The sequence below is a fragment of the Mustela nivalis genome, assembly GCF_964662115.1.
Source record: "Mustela nivalis genome assembly, chromosome: 1".
NCBI lineage: Eukaryota > Metazoa > Chordata > Mammalia > Carnivora > Mustelidae > Mustela > Mustela nivalis.
In genome coordinates, this window is record NC_139020.1 from 193,431,821 (window position 1) to 193,451,381 (window position 19,561).

General features: G+C 43.1%; 1 long non-coding RNA gene across 2 annotated transcripts; it reads right to left on the bottom strand.

The window, feature by feature from the left end:
* Positions 1–10,433: 10,433 nt before the first annotated feature.
* On the bottom strand, positions 10,434–19,528 carry LOC309864592. 2 transcript variants are annotated; one of them, XR_014311630.1, is made up of 5 exons: positions 18,933–19,528; positions 18,454–18,677; positions 17,915–17,954; positions 11,423–11,490; positions 10,434–10,498 (listed from the first exon to the last, which is right to left on the bottom strand). It is a non-coding gene; the product is annotated as an uncharacterized lncRNA (long non-coding RNA). The 2 variants fall into 2 exon arrangements; XR_014311631.1 differs by lacking the exon at positions 10,434–10,498 and having other exon boundaries at positions 11,323–11,490.
* Positions 19,529–19,561: the final 33 nt, after the last annotated feature.

Consider the following 19,561-nt stretch of genomic DNA (forward strand, 5'->3'; position numbering starts at 1 on the left):
GCTGCTTGTGGGAGGACGGGGGGCGAGAGGAGGGGGTGCGCACGCGGGCGACTGAGGCGGGGGCGGCGGGGGCGGGTGCTGCCGAGCCTCCGAGGATTCTCCGGAGGGAAGGGGCCGGCGGAGAGGCAAAAGTCTGCGGAAGGGGCAGGGGCCGGGGCGGGGACGGGACTGGGGGCTCCGCGGGTCCCGGCTAGGGCGCTGCTGCGTGGCCGCCCGCGGCTGCTCCCCCGGCCGCGGCGCCTGACAGGGGAGGGCGCGAAGGGCGGCGCTGGCGCGCGAGCGCTGGGCTCCGGCTCCGGCCGCAGCGGGGCCGCCCATGAAGCGCCCTGAGCCCGGCCCGGGCTTCCGAGCTGCTGGCGCTCGAGCGCGCCGCAGCCCGGGGTCCGCGCGACTGCGGCGGCGGCCGGGCTGTCAGGGCCGGGAAGGGAAGCCACTGCGGCGCCCGGTCTCTCCTGACCGGCGGACCCCCTAGATTTCGGGAAGGCGAGATTCCTCGGAGGCCCGGAGGCCACCCGCTCCCCCACGCCGACCCCCACCCCCTTGGGCCGCCGGCGCTTTCCGGCCGCGCGCTGAAGAACTGGCGAGACCGGAGGAAGTCGGGGAAGCCCTGGGCGCCCAGAGGACCCGGCTTGCCCCCCGGCCTTTTCGGCCGCCCTCCCCCCAGGACCTGGCTGTAGGAGCCCCCGGCCCGCGCGCGATGTCAGGGGTGTGACTGGGAACTTTACGGGGCGCTCGCGCCGACCGGCAGTGAAGACCGACCCGAGGGAGGCTGAGTCATCCTCGACCTGCCGAGCGCACCTCGAGTGGCCCCTGGCGAGTCGCGCGCTCCCGACGCCGCGGGGTCTCTCGTGCGTCCACCGCCCGGGCCGGGCTGGTTCACGTGCCACCGCAACCCGGGCGTGCGCTCCTGCGCGCGGGCCGCCTGCAGCGTCGGCGACCTCGGGCGGCGGAGGAGCGAGTGACAGTGGGCTGCCGCTGCCGCCCGGGGGTGGTCGGGCGAGAACCCAAGCCGGCCCTCCTGGCCAGTGGCCCCTCGAAACAATTACGCCAGCCAATGCTGGGCTTGATCGGACTTGGCTTGATCAGACCCCGGGCCCCCGTGGGCAGGTCGCGCTCCCACTTGGGGCTCCGCGCCCGAAACAGGCCCCACGCGGGAAACGCCAGGTGCGTCCCGCCCACGGGCAGCGTCCACGATCTCTACGGATGACTAACCGGTTATAATGAATTCTCCGCTTCTGTGCACACCTCCCGTCATTGGAAGCGTGCTAGCAGTTCCAAATCGAGCCAAGCGTGGCCTGACCTCGGGGCAAGTGGTCCGGATGGCTTTGCTGCTCAGACTGGGGGCTGGGAGAAAATTATTACTCCTGTCAGCCCAGGTCCCTTCTTTCTAAATGAAGGAATGAGTGAGGAAAGGAGGGGACCATACTAGCCCTTAGCTGTCGTTAGCTATATGGAAGCACCATATAGCACCAGTCGTTAGCTATATGGAATCTGTATGATAATAGCCCTTCACGCATTCACTCAGTCATCCAGGGAATTGTCAACATCTGTGTGATGGGATATATGCTGGAGACCCAGCGGCCAACACATGAGGCCTGCCTCATAGGCTACCTAGCAAGGGACGCAGGCTTTATTCAAAAAGCCAGAAATGGTGAATGCATGACAATAAACTTTGACAAGAGATCAATTACAGTACATATGGAAAAAAAAGTACCTGTAGCATCCATAGTATTGTTTTTCCTATTAACTGATGCGAGAACTGAGGCACAGCTTAGGCATATATGAGCAAGCCCTGGACATCTGGGCTATATTGATGGCTACTTGAACACCAAAGTCAAGATGACATTTCATAAAGTTATTATGCTCTGTCACCCTGAATTTCACAGGCATTCTGGGCAACTGGAGTGTAGCCAGGAGAGGAGCCCTGGCACATGGAATCACAGTCCCAAGAGGTGGCATCTTAGCATTTATAACCTTGAACTATCTTATTTATTGTAACTAGTGTAAACAGCATGGTGCACAATATGTTTAAGATGAATCCCACTGAACATTTCTTACTGTCAAAAATAAAAATATTTCATGTATCAAACTCTAATACCAATAAAATCAGAGCTCAAAGTGTCAGAGGATTTGGGATTTGTGAGCTATGCCAGGGTAAGGAACCAGAGGCACCTTGCAACATACCAATTGCAGCGTTAGGCACTGGGTCCTACTTGCCATTCTCACCCAAAAGCCTGTATTTCTACACCCGGCTCTCAGTTGAAGCATTGAATCCAGCCAGATGAACCCTCCACTGGCTGACTTGCATGCTCTGTCCCCATCGGCAGAGGATGCTGCATTAGTCCTACAATGAGGAGCGGCTATAGGGCTTTGAACAGAAATGAAACATGGTGAAATGTTTCAGAAATGTTCACCAGGTCCTGGTCCATGGAATGGACTCCAGAGGAGACCCCAAAGCAGTTCTCAGGGCAGGAGAGGACAATGCCCCCAACAGCAAATTGAACATTTGGGGCTTTTTTCTCTTTGTCACAATGACTTGGAATCCTACTGGCATTTAGTAAATGGAGGGAGGACAGTCCCACGCAGGGACGAACTGTCCTGTGTCCCCACAGGACTTTCAAATAGGAGGAATGTCAAATACCTAGACATTCAGGTAGGAGAAAAACCTGGTTATTATCTGAATCTAGATCCTAAACCCATTTTATATAAAAATACAAAGGTGCTTATGCATGGCTTTCGCAATCTCTGAATTTTCCAGAAAGGCAACTCCTGTGTAAATAAAGGGAGGCTTGTCATCCCTATCATATAGAAGATTAGCCAGAGGTGTGTGTTTGTTTGTTTGTTGTACCATTTTGGAAAATCAGTCCTGCAGTGGCAGCTCTGCTCCCAGGTCCTGAGTCCCCAGCGGAGCCCAGGTGTATTGGTCAGCATTCGAGTGTGGCAGTCACAGTTGGTCTGCATACAGGTGCGAGTTTCTAATGAATTCATAACATCTTGCAGTATAATCTTGCATGAGTGCTTCACATAGTGAAATATCTCTTGTTTTATTATAAATTACTTGTATTTCTCTTGGATATTATCAGATAAATAATCATATTGATTTTTTTTTTTTAAGAAAAAATTCTGACTGAGTAGGTTACAGTGTCTCAGAATTTCAAATTGAGATGGCAAAGAGGGTGTTGGGTCTACCTGGGTAAAGATCTGCTCCAGATCAGAAAGGGAGATGGGCTAAAAGGCTGTGCTGTTGCTCAGAGGGATACAAAATGCTTCACCCTGCTTTAAACTTTGACCTACTGATCCCTTTTATAGGAATTTATCTTGCAGTTAGTAATTGCATACATATACAGTTATTCATTTCTGCATTATCTCTAAAAGCAGAAGACTGGGGGTACCTGGGTGGCTCAGTTAAGCCTCTGCCTTCCTCTCAGGTAATGATCTCAGGGTCCTGGGATGGAGCTCCGCAGGGGGCTCTCTGCTCAGCGGGGAGCCTGCTTCCCTTCCTCTCTCTCTGCCTACTTGTGATCTCTGTCTGTCAAATAAATAAATAAAATATTTTAAAAAAATAATAAAAATAAAATAAAAGCAGAAGACTGGAAACCACCCAGGTGGCCATTAGTTAAGTATGCATCCACACCATAGAGTTATTATGCAACTATTTAAGAAATAAGGATGCTTTTCATATATGGTTGTGAAAAGATCTCGAGGATATATGCATATATTTTTTTTCTAAGAAAGGCAGAAAATGGTATGTATTTTTATTTGCTTAAAACATGGAAAACACACAAGAAACTACAAACAGGTAGGACTTGTTAGGGGGTTAGGAGGAACAGGCAAATGGGGACAGGATTGAAAGTGACGTTTCACAATGTTTATTGCTTTAAATCATTTTGATTTTTGAGCCTTGTGAATGTATTACTTATTCAAAACAGTAAGAATGTAAATATGCAATAGCTCTTATAACAGTTTAGATACTGGGGTCTCAACTGGGGTAGAGGGAAAGGTCTTTGGGAGGAAAATGTGGAGCAGAGTTCAACCCTTGATCCCCTACAGAAGTGGATCTCACACCCTCAGTGGTTCTGATTCAGTAAGTTCAAGTTGGGGCAGGAGGTGGAAGGGGGTGTTTCTTTCTGCTGCAGGTGGCCATGGACCACTTTTGCAAGCACAAGGCATTTCCTTTTCTTTTTTAAAAAGATTTCATTTATTTGACAGAGATCACAAATAGGTAGAGAGGCAGGCAGAGAGAGAGAGAGAGAGAGAGAGAGAGGATGAAGCAGGCTCCCTGCTGAGCAGAGAGCCTGATGCAGTGCTCATTCCGAGGACTCTGGGATCACGACCTGAGCCGAAGGCAGAGGCTTTAACCCACTGAGCCACTCAGGTACCCTGAGCACAAGGCATTTCCTACATGACGTGTCATGGCAAGCCTGGTCATATTATAAACTTCAGGGTCAACCAAACCGAGGTTCGGGCCATCAGCTCACCCTCATGCCCTCTGTGAGAACTGAGCAGGTTGTCTGTCCTCTTGGAGCCAGCCTTTTCCCAACTGCAAAAGATGGAAAACTGAGCCTTGAAGAAGGTGGAGTGGGGAGTACAGCTCAGTCTTCAACCAGCGTTGGCTACGACTTCCGTTCTGCAGACCCAGCAAGTGTTCCCACACCTGGGCTGTTGCTCTGCTCTCACTATGCCTCAGAGTGTCAAAGCCACAGAGTCCTCAGCTGAAACCCAGCTTCCTGCTCACCATTACCCCCACCCCCACCCCCACCCACCCTCTCTCTCCATCCCACCACACTTGGCCTAGCCCAACCTCTATCATCTCCTCCCTACACTCCTATGACCAACTCCTAATAAGACATCCCTTCTCCTCTTGCCCCTTTCAAACACATTCCTTCTTCTTCCAGTAACCAGAGCTCTCTTTCTAAAAACAAAAATCAGACCATAAGCATTCCCCTGCCCAAAAATCCTCTAGTGGTTTCTGTTTTAAATGAAAATGCAGACTCTCCACCAAGGCACACAAGGCCCTTGATTCCCACCCCCAGAAGCCTCATTTCCCTCCCTCTCCCCACTGCTCACTGTGCTCCCACCTGTCTCCTTGGAATTACTGGAAAATGCTGAGCTTGTTTCCACCTTGAGCCTCCGTGTGTGCTGTGCCCTCTGCCTGGATCACTCTTCCCCCAGATGGCCCCAGGGCTGTTTTGTACTATGCTCAGGCTTCTGTTCAAATATCCCCTCTACGGGGAGAACTGCCCTGACCACACCAGGTAAAAGAGAAACACATACACGCACTCTCACACACACCCCCATATAGCCCTATGCTTTTACCTTTCTCCATTTCTCTTCCTAGCAGTTATCACTAACCGATAGAGTGATTTGTTTCCATTGTGCCTCCCCCATTGGATGGGTCGTGTCCAACTTTTCATCATTGTGACTGTAATGGCTTCAGCAAGGCCTTTGATATTACGAGGGCTCCATAAACATCAATGGAACGGCCAGAATGGATGTCAGCCTGAAATTCCTTTCTCCTAGGATCCCGCCTGTTTCCTTCTTTCTCGGGCTCCGGCGTTCACCTCACCCAAGACACAGAGTCTTTTAATAAGCACTAGATTTGCTAAGGAGAGAATCAAGGAAACCGTTTTTCTGCGAATTTCTCGGTCACAACTCTGTAGGAAGATGCTGGTTGGAGAAAGAAGAAGAGAAACCAGGAAGGATGTCTCCAGGTTTTAAAGACACTGGGAAAACACCATACGGAATGCTGCATTTTAAACAATTAGCAGAAAGAAACTTAGTTGTCTTCAAAATTCTATTGACCGTGTAACAGTAACATAATTTCTAGCCCCACAGTGCTGCTCAGGACACAGATGCAAGAGAGACCACCAGGAGCACTGAAGAATGTTCTGCTTTTTGGAACGGTTTGAATATGTCTGAAATGCAGTCGTTGGGAAAGATAGTGTCCATTTGCTCTGCCAAAGCTCCCTGCAGGGAGTGGATGTGAAGCTCGCTTCACCTGACTTCAACCAAACTGGATGACCTTTCAAACATTTCTAAATCTTCCACTGAAAAAGGAGGGCTCTTGAGTCCTCGACACAGGAAAAGGCAACGGATGGGGAAGTACTTTGCATTAGATGTCTCCCCACCATCCAAGAGCCGATCCCAAATCTGAGAAGGGAAGGGCCTGAAAGGATCAGCAGACCACAGAGCAGCTCACCCAAGCCTAGCGATCTTTTGGCCCACAGATATTGGAGGCAGCTTGTCCCTCCTACTATCCTACTCGGGCAGGAACTGAGCTTTGGAGGCTGTGTGCTCCTCCAGCTCTCTCCTCCCCTCCCTGTCCCCAAACCCACCCCCTAGTACACTGTGAACCCTCATAGCTTTTTATTGAATAAAGTGTTTCTGTATGTGTGTGTGTGTGTGTGTGTACATATCCTGTGTGTATATAATATGGTATATATTACATGCAATGTATATACACACAGAATGTATATATTGAATGTACATATATACACAGAATGTATATACACCTTTGTATATAATATATATCCATTATAAATCATGTATATACGTTTGTATATAATATATACACGTTATATATAATGCATATACACACATCCATGAGAATATGTCTCTATGTGTTGGTATGAGTATATAAGGTATGTGTATGTGAGGATCTGTGTATGTGACCGTGTGAGTGCCTGTATGTGTATGTGAATGTGTGAGTATATAATTGTGATTTTTTTTTGCACATATATGTGCGCTGCATGCATAAGTGTGCGTGCGAATGCGGTTATCCTAGCCTTGCAGTTGTCTTGTTTGCAAAAGGTAGTCTGTTCTAGGGTAAGGCAGCTCTAGCATTCAATTGAGGAAAGCCCTTTAAAGTAACCTCTACCCTCATCCCTGGAGAACGGTGGCTTCATACTCACACAACCACCCTTGCACACACAGTGACACAGACTTTCAGCAGCCATTCTCTGGGCAAAAGAAGAAAGTGTGGCAAGAGTAGCCCTTAAATAAACAGTTGCGACATATGTCATGGCTACTGTATGCCATGGGTACTCTTCTGGTTTTGTTTTACATCCAAAACATTGAGCAAAATGGGGAAGAAGAGGAAAGTGCTCCCACATAACACACTTCTACCTCTCTGACTCCGAAGTTGCCTGTTTTCAGAGAGGGCAGGCTGCTTTCTAGAGTTGAGGGCTAGAAAAAAAGGTCCTTCCGGGATTGGATCCATTTCTTTGAGAATACCGTTAAGAAATTACAAGGTTTCCAAGTGTCCATCAAATGGGAACTGGTTAATCACAGTTTATCATATAATGGAATTTCATAAAGCCCTTAAAAAGGACAAGGTGACTTCTATGAACTGACATGCCCACATGGCAAGGTGTCCATGATAAGCGAAAGCGTTAAATGGAAAAAAACAACAGGTTGTAGAGCAGAATGTGTAGTATAAACCCATTTTTGTTTTTTAGAAACATAAATATAGGTATAGATCTAAGTAAAGGTGTAGATATATCACTCTATGCCTTCTGAGTGTGGAAGCCTGGAACAGATTGGAAGGTCACACACTCAACTGTTAATGCTGGTTTCCTCTAGACCACAGGATCGGGAAAAATGTGAAACGTTTGGGAAAGGAAACATTTCACTTTCTAATTTCAACATTTCATTATTGTTTGAATCTTTACAAAAGCACAGAGAGTAGAAGATAGTATGACTGTAGACGTTATTACAGGAAACTTCCAAACAACAGATATTCCAAGATGCCTTGTGTGTGATCACCTGTTTTCAGAATCATGATGAGGCAGGAAGGAAGACCCGTCATTGTTAATGAATGAGCAGGAGGAGAAGAGGTCGATCCTCAGAGCCAAGTCCTCTCTGGAGGAAAGGATACATATCTTCTCAACTGAGAAACATGACCCTGTCAGCAGGCACAGATGGTAGAGTGGCAAGGCCCCCCACCCTCCAAGGCAGTGTATGCATTTGTGGCTTTCACTGCTAACAACTGTTCTTGAAATGCTGACTTGCGATTATGCAAGTATCTGTTACACGTGAAAACAATTGTTTCACCAACTGTGTTTTGGGGAGGGCCATAAGGTATTTAGATTCCAGGAATTTCAATAATCAAAGCGAGACATTGTTTTCTGCTATTTTACTATTTTATAGTAAAGATAAATATAGTATTTGAAAGTTGGCATGAAATAATCAGGTCTCAAGTATATATGTTCTAAACCTTCTGTTTGAAGCCAATTTTTGGATGATTTACCCCAACGTCATATCCCAGGTTAGCTTCCCGAGGGCTAGCAACTTCCCCCCATGATTCAGTAAGGCTACACTTTGGAAAATTTTTAAATAGGATCAGTAAAATTTAACTTAAAATTTAATTTTTAAATAGGATCAGTAAAATTCCTTTAGGTTGATAAATGATCTATTTAAACACACATATGTTCTGAAAGCAAATATCAAGTATGGGTTTGAGTTTTTGAGTGCTCGTTGTCTATAGCTCTTTTTCTCATGGACTAGAGCTGGCAGTAACTTCCTATTGCAGGCACAGGAACTCTAATTCTTCAGCTCACTTAGAGAGCATTAAGTCCCTTCATTGGATGAGCATTTCATTCTGTCATGACTTTGCTTCAAAGCATTTCCTATTACATGGTTTGGGGAGGGGTTGATCCCTCATCACATGAAAATGAGCCAATTATTCAAATATTCTAAGTGGTCAGATAAACAGAGTCATTTCTGAGGCAGATCGTAGGAATCATATATTTAAGGAGAAATGTTTAAAGTTAAGGACCATGGGGCCTAATCTCACACTAACTTGAATAATTAAATTTCATTTGACAAAATTGCTTGTTAGGATGTAAATTAAAGTGACAATATCAATTAATCAAAATTTTATAAATGCTTTGCACATCTGAATCTTAAGAATTTATCTTAGAGAAATAATTCATGAGCATAAAAATATTTAGCTATGAGAATATGTGCCGCTATATTACCTAAGAGAAAAAATAAGAAACCACTGAAATGCCTAAATACAGGGTATTGGTTAAATAAATCACAGTTGATTCATGTAATATTATGCAGCTGATTTTAAAAATGATGTTGACACCTTAATTGTGAAAAAATAACTTAAAAAATCTTATAAACGTGTGTAACAATCCAGTACTTCAGAATAGTTACTACTACCAATGAAAGCATAAACAATAAAAAGCTCTTGAAAGTAATTATTGTTGGTGAAAACTCCTTTGGCTTTTCTCTCTTTTTTATGCAATCATTTCTTTTAAATTATAGAAGTGATGGGTGAACAGTTTTTAAAAGACTTCAACCAGTACAGAAAAGTAATGATATGCAAAGTCTCCCTTCTCTTGAAATAAAAAACCAAAAACAAAAAGACGCAAAGAAATCATTGTTCACAATTTCTGTTTTTAATGATTTTTGTGATTCTCATTGGAACTTTAAAGAGTATATCTGTATTTCAGCATTTTTATTTATGTAGTCATCAGCTTAGCCATTTTTGCAGCATCCTTAACATGTGCTGCTGTGACTCCAAATGCCATGGATGTGAGGGCGTATGAGGCAGCCTGTGCCTGGCAGAGTTTAGTGTCCAAGGGATGCTGCTCTACCCAGTATCCTTGGACACACCACAGTGAAAGAGGGCTTTCAAGTTCATGCACTTACCCTCCCTTTTGCACTCTCTCCTCTTCAAATAGGAATATTTGCAAATATATATATATATATATATATAACAATTTTTACCTCGTCAAGGTTTATAATGTTTGCATCTCAGAAGTCATTCTTCCAGGCTTTATTTACAGATTCATTATAAAAACCGAGACCCAAAAGTCACATTTACAATAACAGATGGCTATGTACTTTATTATAATCAGTCTCTGTGAAACCAGGCAGGGTGTCTGGACTCACAGAGAAAACAGACTTTAGGTAGGAACATGGCTATATCAATTCACCCTTTTTTTTTTTCTTTCACAGAGGAATCATAAAAAAGCAACAAGGATTTTTTAAAATCCACAAACTTATTTTCATCAAAACTTTAGTGCAGTCTATAAAATACAAGTGAAGGCCAAAGGAGCAGAAACATTAGGAGCATTTATAGGGCCTGATATGGGCATGTGTAAATGGGCACGATAAAGATTCTCTAGGAAAAACTATGGATAAGGGTGGTGGGTGGGGCATGGGTTAAATGGGGGATGGGTTACATAGACAATGGGTATTAAGGAGTGCACTTGTTGTGACAAGCACTGGTGTTATATGTGAGTGATGAACCACTAAATTCTACTGGTGAAGCTAAAATACACTATATGTTAACTAACTATAATCTAAATAAAAACTTGATAAATTAAAAAAAAATTTCTTTTAAACAACTACAGATAACAGATTAATGGTGAAATATCAAACACTTTCCCCTTCCAACTGGGAATGGGCAAGGATGTCCATTCTCACCATTTCTACTTAACACTGTACTGGCATTCTCAACCAATGCGATAAGGCAAGAAAAATACTGGAAAGAAAGAAGTAAAATTTTCATGATTTGCATATATAGGTTATATACATATAAAATCTGAAAATATGCATATAGATGTATAATAAAAAGTACCAAAACTAATAAGTGAACTTATCAAGGTGACAGACACAAAGTCAACATATAAAAATCAACTGCATTTCTTTTTTTTTCTTTTTTTTATTTGACAGAGAGAGAGATCACAAGTAGACAGGGAAACAGGTGGAGAGAGAGGGGGAAGCAGGCTCCCCACTGAGCAGAAAGCCCCATGCCGGGCTCCATCCCAGGACCCTGAGATCACAACCTGGGCCAAAGGCAGAGGCTTATCCCACTGAACCACCCAGGCGCCCTGGCATTTCTATATATTACTAGTAAACAATTAAAAATGAAATTTAAAAAGTAACAAAAATAGTTAATAATAAATCTAAGAAAAGATGTGTAAAGCCTCTGTACTGAAAACGACAAAACGTTCTTGCAAGAAATCCTAGGCCCAATCAAAATCCCAGAAGACATTTTAACCGAAGTTGAAAAGCTGATTCTAAAAATACAAACATAAAAAACTATAATAGATTTTGAAAGAGAACAAAGTTAGAAAACTTAAATAGTCCAATTTTAAAACTTATTCTAGGAGCGCCTGGGTGGCTCAGTCATTAAGCCGCTACCTTTGGCTCAGGTCATGATCTCAGGGTCCTGGGATCCAGCCCCCGCATGGGGCTCCCTGCTTGGTGGGAAACCTGCTTCTCCCTCTCCCACTCCCCCTGCTTGTGTTCCCTCTCTCGCTGTGAGTATCTCTGTTAAATAAATAAATAAAATATTAAAAAAAAAATCTTATTCTAAAGGTTCAGTATCAAGACAATGTTGTACTGGTACAGGTGTAGACACAAATAGAATAAACAGAGAACCTGGAAATAGACCCATACTTACAAGGTCAATTGATTTTCAAAAAAGATTCCAAGGTAATTCAATGGGAGAAAGAAGAGTTCCTTGCACCCCTGGAATCCATATGGAAAAAAATGAACCACAGCCCTTGCATCCCACTATACATAAGAATTAACTCGAGTCAATCATACATAGAAGTCTAAAAGCTAAAACTAAAATTTTTAGAATATAAGAAAAAGCTTTATTACCCTGGCTTAGGCAAACCTCACTTTATGCACCCAACAAGCACTAACCAAAAAAAGAAAAATACAATGGTTTTGACTTCATCAAAATTAAAAACACCCACTGCTTGAAAGACAAGAAAATGAGATGACAGTATATAACAGAAGTATCTAGAATATATTTGGAATTTCTACATCTCAATATTAAGAAGATAACATAGTTTATGAATGGACAAAAGATTTGAGCAGACACTTCACAAATGAAGATTTATGGATGGCAAAGAAAACATCTGAACATTAACTCACTGCCATTATCAACAGGGAAATATAAATTTGAAAGCACGATAAGAACACCACACATCACTGGAAGAGTTAGAATTGAAAAGCCAGACAGTACTAACTGTTGGTGAGGGTGTAGAGAAAATGGAAGTCTCCTGAGTACAATCATTTTGAAAAATACTTAAACAATTCCTTATAAACATAAGCCCTCCCTATAGCCTAGAAATTTCTAAGTATTTACTTGACAAAAATAAAAACAAACACCTACAAATTATACACAAATGCTCCTAGCCCCTAACTGAAAACAGCCCAAGTGTCGGTTAATAGGTCATTCGATACACAAACAGTAGTATACTAGTACACTGAAATACTACTCGGCACTGAACGTCAATTACAAAGACAAGTGCAAACGACATGAATGAACCTCAAAAACATAATGCTTGGGTGAGGAAAGCTGGGTACAAAAGAGTATATATACTCTTTGCGAAGTCCAGAAGCAAATAAAAATTAGTCAGTGGTGACAAATAGAACGCTTGCCCAGTTGGGAGACATTGGGTAATTTTCTGGAAAGGGCACAAAGATACTTTGTGGGGTGATGAAAATACGCCACATTTTGTTTTGGGTGGTGAATACTATTGCCAAAACTCATGAAATGGAGCAGTTAAAACCCGTGCATTTTATTGCATGTCAATTATGCCTCAACAGAAAAAAAATGATTAATAGATTTCTTTGTGCAATATTGTTACTCAGCAATAATACCCTTGTTTTTAAGAGATGCTGCTGGGGGGTACGTGGGTGGCTCAGTCAGTTAAACAGATGCCTTTGGCTCATGATCTGGGGGTCTTGGCATTGAGCCCCCGCATCAGGCTTTCTGCTCAGTGGCAAGTCTGTTTCTACCTCTCCCTTTGTCACCTCTCTTGCTCTCACTCTCTCAAATAAATAAATATATAAATATCTTAAAAAAAAAAAAATGATGCTGATGGACTCCCTTGCATTATGGTAACTGGTTTTTGTGGTTTTTAATATTATAATTGCTTGTAACTTTATGAAATCTTCATAAATGTGATCAATTCCAATAATAAAGTTGTGAAACATTTAAAAATGACAACCAGCAGACTGGGGAAATATTTGTAACTCATCTTTCTGACAAAGGGCTGATCACCCTTATACATAAGAATTCTTAAAAACGGGGCACCTGGGTGGCTCAGTGGGTTAAGCCTCTGCTTTCGGCTCAGGTCATGATCTCAGGGTCCTGGGATTGAGCCCCAATTTGGGCTCTCTGCTCAGCAGGGAGCCTGCCTCCCTCCTCTCTCTGCCTGCCTCTCTGTCTACTTGTGATCTCTCTCTCCTTGTCAAATAAATAAAAAAATAATCTTAAAAAAAAAATTCTTAAAAACTTTTTTTTTTAATGCCCTAAATCAGCAAAGTGAAGACAGCCTTTACTCTAGGAGTGGAATGCTCTTGTCACAAGTGGACTCAACACTCGGGTGTAGCCACTTTTCCTGTTTCTGGTTGGTAGTCTGGAAAAATAGAGGGACAGAAGGTAACAGATCAGTAAGAAATGGAGGGAAGAAAGTAAAGAAAGAAGATAGATACATACCTATGCTCCAAAAAATACTGGATAAAAGCATGTCAACATATTTGTAACAGGGGGGGGAAGTATGGGAGATTTTTTCCTTTTCATGGATTATCAGTTTTTTTCTTTACAATGACTGTATATTACTTTCTGCTCATTTATAGGAAATGCTATCATGCAAATGAGAACTATTTCTGGTGAACCTATTATACTTACAAGTACTTTAAATAATTTTCATGGAGTTCAATTTATGAGTTGAAATGTTATTCCTTCAACAGGCAGTGCTCTTATTATTCATTTATCCCCACCCACCCACAGAACATGGATGAATTAAGAGAGCTTCATGAACTTTTACTTATAAATGCTGCATAATTTTATATTCCAAAAGCAGAGAATGTCTTTAAAGTCGTTTCAATCCAACTAACTTACATTTGGAGATTTATTCTGTAGTTTCCATCAGAGATGGTGTTTATATTGGTTTCTTAAAATACATGTAGAAGAGGAATCCGTGGAAAATTTATTTGTCCTTTAAAAGAAGCCTTTGTATTATATTTCAAGCACATATAAAAATAGAGAATTCTTTAGTGGACTTTGTGTAACCGTAACCTAGATTTAACAAACATTTTGCCATATTTGCTTCAGCTCTTAAAAAAATCAATTAAAGGTTATGAGGGATGCTCAGTCCATTAAGCGTTTGCCTTCTACTTAGGTCACCATCCCAGAGTTTTGGGATCAAGCCCTGCATGAGCTCCCGGCGCAGGGAGGAGTCTGCTTCTCCCTTTGCCCCTCCGGCTCACACTCATGCTCCTTCTCTGCCTCTCAAATAAATAAATAAAATCTTGGGGGGGGGGGGTCAGGGTGGCTTAGTGGGTTAAGCTTCTGCCTCTGGCTCAGGTCATGATCCTAGGGTCCTGGGATCAAGCCCCACATGGGGCTCTCCGCTCCGCAGGGACCCTGCTTCCCTCTTCCCCTCTGCCTGCCTCTCTGCCTACTTGTGATCTCTCTCTCTCTCTGTCAAATAAATAAATAAATAAATAAAATCTTAAATTAAAAAAAAAGTAAATAAACATTATGCGATTTCATCCCCAAATACTTCAGCATGCATTTCTTTAAAAAAAGGACATCTTCTTACATAACCACAAAACTATTTTCGCACTTTAGGATATTAAATATAATTTCTTAATATCATCAAATACTTAGACTACATTCACATTTACCTTATGTATCCTCAAAATGTATTTTGCAGTTATTTGTTTAAACTGAATCCACATAAGGTTCAACTGACCTTAAATTAAATGAATTTCTAAAACCTAATCATTTTAAAATCTAGAACAGTTCCCATCATCACCATCACTATTTTCTTTAAATTGTTTTTCATAATGTATTGACTCAAAGACATTTGGTCAGCTGTTCTGGAAGTGTGTTCTGACAATTTAAACAATGGTTTGAGAAAACCACCAAAGAACTCACAGCAAAAAAATCATCATCCCCAAACACAACGTCAGATTCATCTTTAAACACCAAAATTTTGCAAATCTTGATTTTGGACATCAAGAAGGTAATGGGGGTGGGGGTTTAAGGTGGGGTGGGGGGAATAGTAGAAAAATGTCTTGAAACTATAATACAGGTAGATGGACCCAGATCGGCTCACTTTTGTTATCTAAGACCTGAGATGGGGAAGAAAGCTGCCCCGCTGCTGGAACCTCCAAACCCGGAAGAGACATCATGATTTCCCTTCTGGCCTGGAGGAGGAACACAAGTTTAATGTAGCTTGCAGGAAGCCTGATTTCAGCTAGCTTTAACACCCCCAGAAGGAGTTAAAATGTGAAAGAACAGCACTTTTCCTTTTAAGAGGCCTATCTTATCACAGGCACCAGGGGTAGGAGAGAACATTTTAAGCTAATGATGTTTACAGCTAACCAGATCTGGTTGAAGCAATCTGCTGGCCTTGAGTTTGCAAGTCTCATTTCTTACAAGGTCCATTTATCTTAGAATGCTCCACCACCAAAAGTACCCCGTCTTCACATTTTCTGAATATTAAGCTAGACAATGAATTCTTCTCCCAGCTGGTTAACTATCTTTAACCCCCGACCCCAGGCTGCTAAGTATTGTGTGTGTTAACTCAACTGCATTACAAATTCTCTAATATTGAACAACAAGAACAACAACCAAAGAGACAAATATTAACCATAATGAAAGGAATGTTGCTAGGGAGATTTTTACATGATACAACCAAGAAAGTCCTCCATATATAGAATTCTGGCAGAATTTTTAAATCATCCAATGTATAATAATTGAACATCTGCTGATGGGGTCAGACACGCATCTCTATATTGGTCGGGGAGAGAGTGTGGCCCTCCTTGCTAGACCTGGATCACAGGCCTACCCCAGAGGTCAGAGGTGAAGTCAACTTCATCCAAACCTAAATCTAAGAGTGCTGAACAGAGCCTTCCCCAAGGAAAATCAGAGCAACCACTAGCAGGAGGAGGAACGGATATTGGGGCAGGTAGAACCAACAGATGGGCATCTATAGGGCCGGGGTAAATGAGAATAGGACTCTACAGTCATGGAGAAGGGATGGTCATTGGTGGTGTGTAGTGCTCTCTCTCCATTCAAATGCCTTGGTTCCTAATATCTCATAAGCAACTAATCTTGGCCCTTCTCCCAGTGGCATCCCATTCTCTTAGGAATCCATCAGGTTTGTTGACCTGTTAGGCAACAAATGCATCTCCTCTCCTAGGGAGACATTATCTCCAGCTGAGTGCATTTCCTAAAGTTCTTAATGAAATGCTGTACTAGAATGTTTGGGTTCCAATTCCTGGAAACACATCACGGTTCAGCTATCTAGGCTGTTGGGTCCAGCAGTAGTGGGTAAAACCATTCACTATGGATCTGGTTTTTCTAGACACTGGGAGGCAATGTAAGGAGCAGTCATTTAATGTTTCAATGATAAAGGGAAAGAAGGCAGGGAAGTGTTTTTAAAGACTTTATTCTGGGGTGCCTGGGTGGCTCAGTGGGTTAAGCCTCTGCCTTTGGCTCAGGTCATGATCCCAGGGTCCTGGGATTGAGCCCTGTGTTGGGTTCTCTGCTCGGTGGGGAGCCTGCTTTTCCTCCCTATCTGCCTGCTTCTCTGCCTACTTGTGATCTCTCTCTCTCTCTCTGTCAAAGAAATAAATAAAATCTTAAAAAAAAAAAAAAGACTTTATTCTGAGGGAAGAGAGGGGCAGGGTGGGCAGAATGGTAAGGGTGATCAAAAAGTCCAAAATTCCTGTTATAGAATAAATAAATCATACAGATATCTGATCAGCATGGTGACTATAGTTAATAATACAATATTACATATTTATAACTTACTAAGAGAGTAAATATTTGTGTGTGTGTATTTGTTTGTTTGTTTGTTTTTATAGTTCTATTTATTTATTTGAGAGAGAAAATGAGTTGGGAAGGGGCAGAGGAAGAGAGAGAATCTTTAAGCAGGCTCCAAGCCCAGTATGGAGCCTGATGCAGACCTCCATCCCAGAATCCTGAGATCATGATAGGAGCAAAAGACAGACACTTAACCAACTGAGCCACCCAAGGGCCCCACTAAAAGAGTAAATCTTACAAGTTCTTATCACAGGGGAAAAAATGTAGTTATGTACAGTGATATTAACGAGGTTTACTGGAGTGATCATTTTGCAATACATACACACATTGAATCATGATGTCATATACTTGAAACTAATGTCTATTATATCTCCATAAAAAAGGTAAAATAAAATTTTTTTCAAAAAGATTTCATTTTTTGACAGAAAGAGAGAAAGAGAACGTATGCACGCAGGAGAGGGGAGTGGCAGGCAGAGGAAGACGGAGAAGCGGGACTCGATCCCAGGACCCCAGAATCATGACCTGAGCCGAAGGCAGATGCTTAACTGACTGAGACACCCAGGCTTTCCCAAAATACTTCGTTTTTAAGATCAGTTTCAGGCTTACAACAAAATTGAGAGGAAGTACCCCCTGCCCATCTATGCACCTAGCCATCTCTGTAAAATGTATCCTTCACCAGAATGGTACATTATTTTGCCAAGAAAGAACCTACATTGACACACATGAATCACCTAAAGTCCATCATTTATCTTAGAGTTCACTCTTTTTCTTTTCTTTCTTTCTTTTTTTTTTTTTTTAAGATTTTATTTATTTGTCAGAGAGAAAGAGAGCGAGAGTACACACAAGCAGGCAGAGAGGCAGGTAAAGGTGGAGAGAGAAGCAGGCTCCCCGCCGAGCAAGGAACCCGATGCAGGCCTCGATCCCTGGACCCTGGGATCATGACCTGAGCCGAAGGCTCTGAGCCACCCAGGCGTCCCTTCTTTTCTTTCTATTTCAACTCTTTTTAAAGCTGAAGTATAGTAAACACATAATGTATATTAGTTTCAAGTATACAACAAGATGATTTAACAATTCCATACATTACACAATACTCACCATGGTCGGTGTTGTTCCCATCTTCCTGGTGTTGCACATTCTATGGATTTGGACAAGAGGGTAGTGACATAAATCCGTTATTATATCACAGACAGCATTTGCTTTGCCCTAAAAACTGTGCTCGGCCTGTTCATCTCCAGCATCTCCCCTCCCCTGGACCCTCCACGGCAAGGAGTTTTCAAGTCACTAAACAGACTTGTCTTTCTAGTAAAAAAAGAACTACCCCCCGCCCCCGGCATCCTCACCCCAGTGAGGATGTCTGGTTCTCCCTTGAGGATTTTTCCCCTTCTCCTCCCCTTCTGCAGGAGCTTAGAAGCAGAGGGATAACTCTAGAAACACGGGTGGGCGGGCACAGAGACAACCCCAAGCTTCCTCTGGCTTCCCCACGGAATCACGGATCAGAGCCCTCCAGGGAGAGCCCCACATGCGCTAAAAGATGCATGGCAAACAGTACAGGACAACAAATAAAAAACACGAAGGAAAATGAGTCACGTTTGCAAGCGAATTCCTGTTTATGCAAAATATTTGTGGAAACACACCTTTGCACGTTCAAGATTCTGCCAGTCCATCACCATGGCACTCGTGTTGGGAGAAGCAGATCCGTCAGGAGGCAGTGACGCTGCCTGCTAATTGACCCCTCCGTTTTCAGCCATCGTGATGAACACAATGAGGACACAGCCCAGTGTGCTCACAGGAGAGGCAAACTGGAAAACGCTTCGCACATGTTCTCCTACACGCCCAGGGGGTTTGTGTACCAGGCAGTCTAGACAAAGAACAGGAGGGCAATGTCAAGAGAGCATCCCACCTGTAGATTTGTCCAGAGCTTGGCAAACATCTGGCGTGCGGCCTGAGCACCCAGGGCCAAGTGTGCCTTTGTTTGTGATGAAGCTGTTCTCATTTTGTCCAGCAAGGCTCTGCTCAAGGCCCGAGTGTGTGGCCTTCACTTTCCAATGATACAAGATGCTAAAACACACGACCTGTATCACAGGGGCCAGAGAGCGATGGTAAAACTGCTTACCAGCAGATACTGAGAGAGTCCTGGGTGGTCGTTTTTAACATTCTCACATATTTATGACGACAGCAGGGTGCTCGGCCTGATGGATCATGGGTAGTCGTAAACCACGGTCCCTGCTCTCATGTGAGAAGGAAAGGTACAGTTGGCCAAGCTAAACATCACAACTACTGGAGTGTGCAGCCAGAAGTCCAAGTGAGGAGCTACAGGACCCTGAAAAGGTGAGCCTCGTATGGATCCTGAAAATTCAGGGAGGAAGGAAGTCTTTGAGATTTTATGTATTTATTTGAGAGGGAGCAGGAAAGATCACAAGCAGGGGGAGCAGCAGAGAGCCTGACTCCGGACTCCATCCCAGGACGTTGGGATCATGACCTGAGCCAAATGCAGATGCTTATTTGACTGAGTCACCCAGGCGCCCCAGGGAGGAGTTTTTGGTTTTTGTTTTCTGTGGCTTTTTGGACCCTGACTTTGAAGGATAACTAGGAGTTATTCCTCTATTATCATTATTTTCTTTTATTGCCTTATTTCAAAGGAAATATGTTTGTATTATAGAAAATATACATAAGGAAACTTCCCATAATTCTATAACTCAGATATAACTATCAAGGAATATGGGTTTTTGACACACACACACA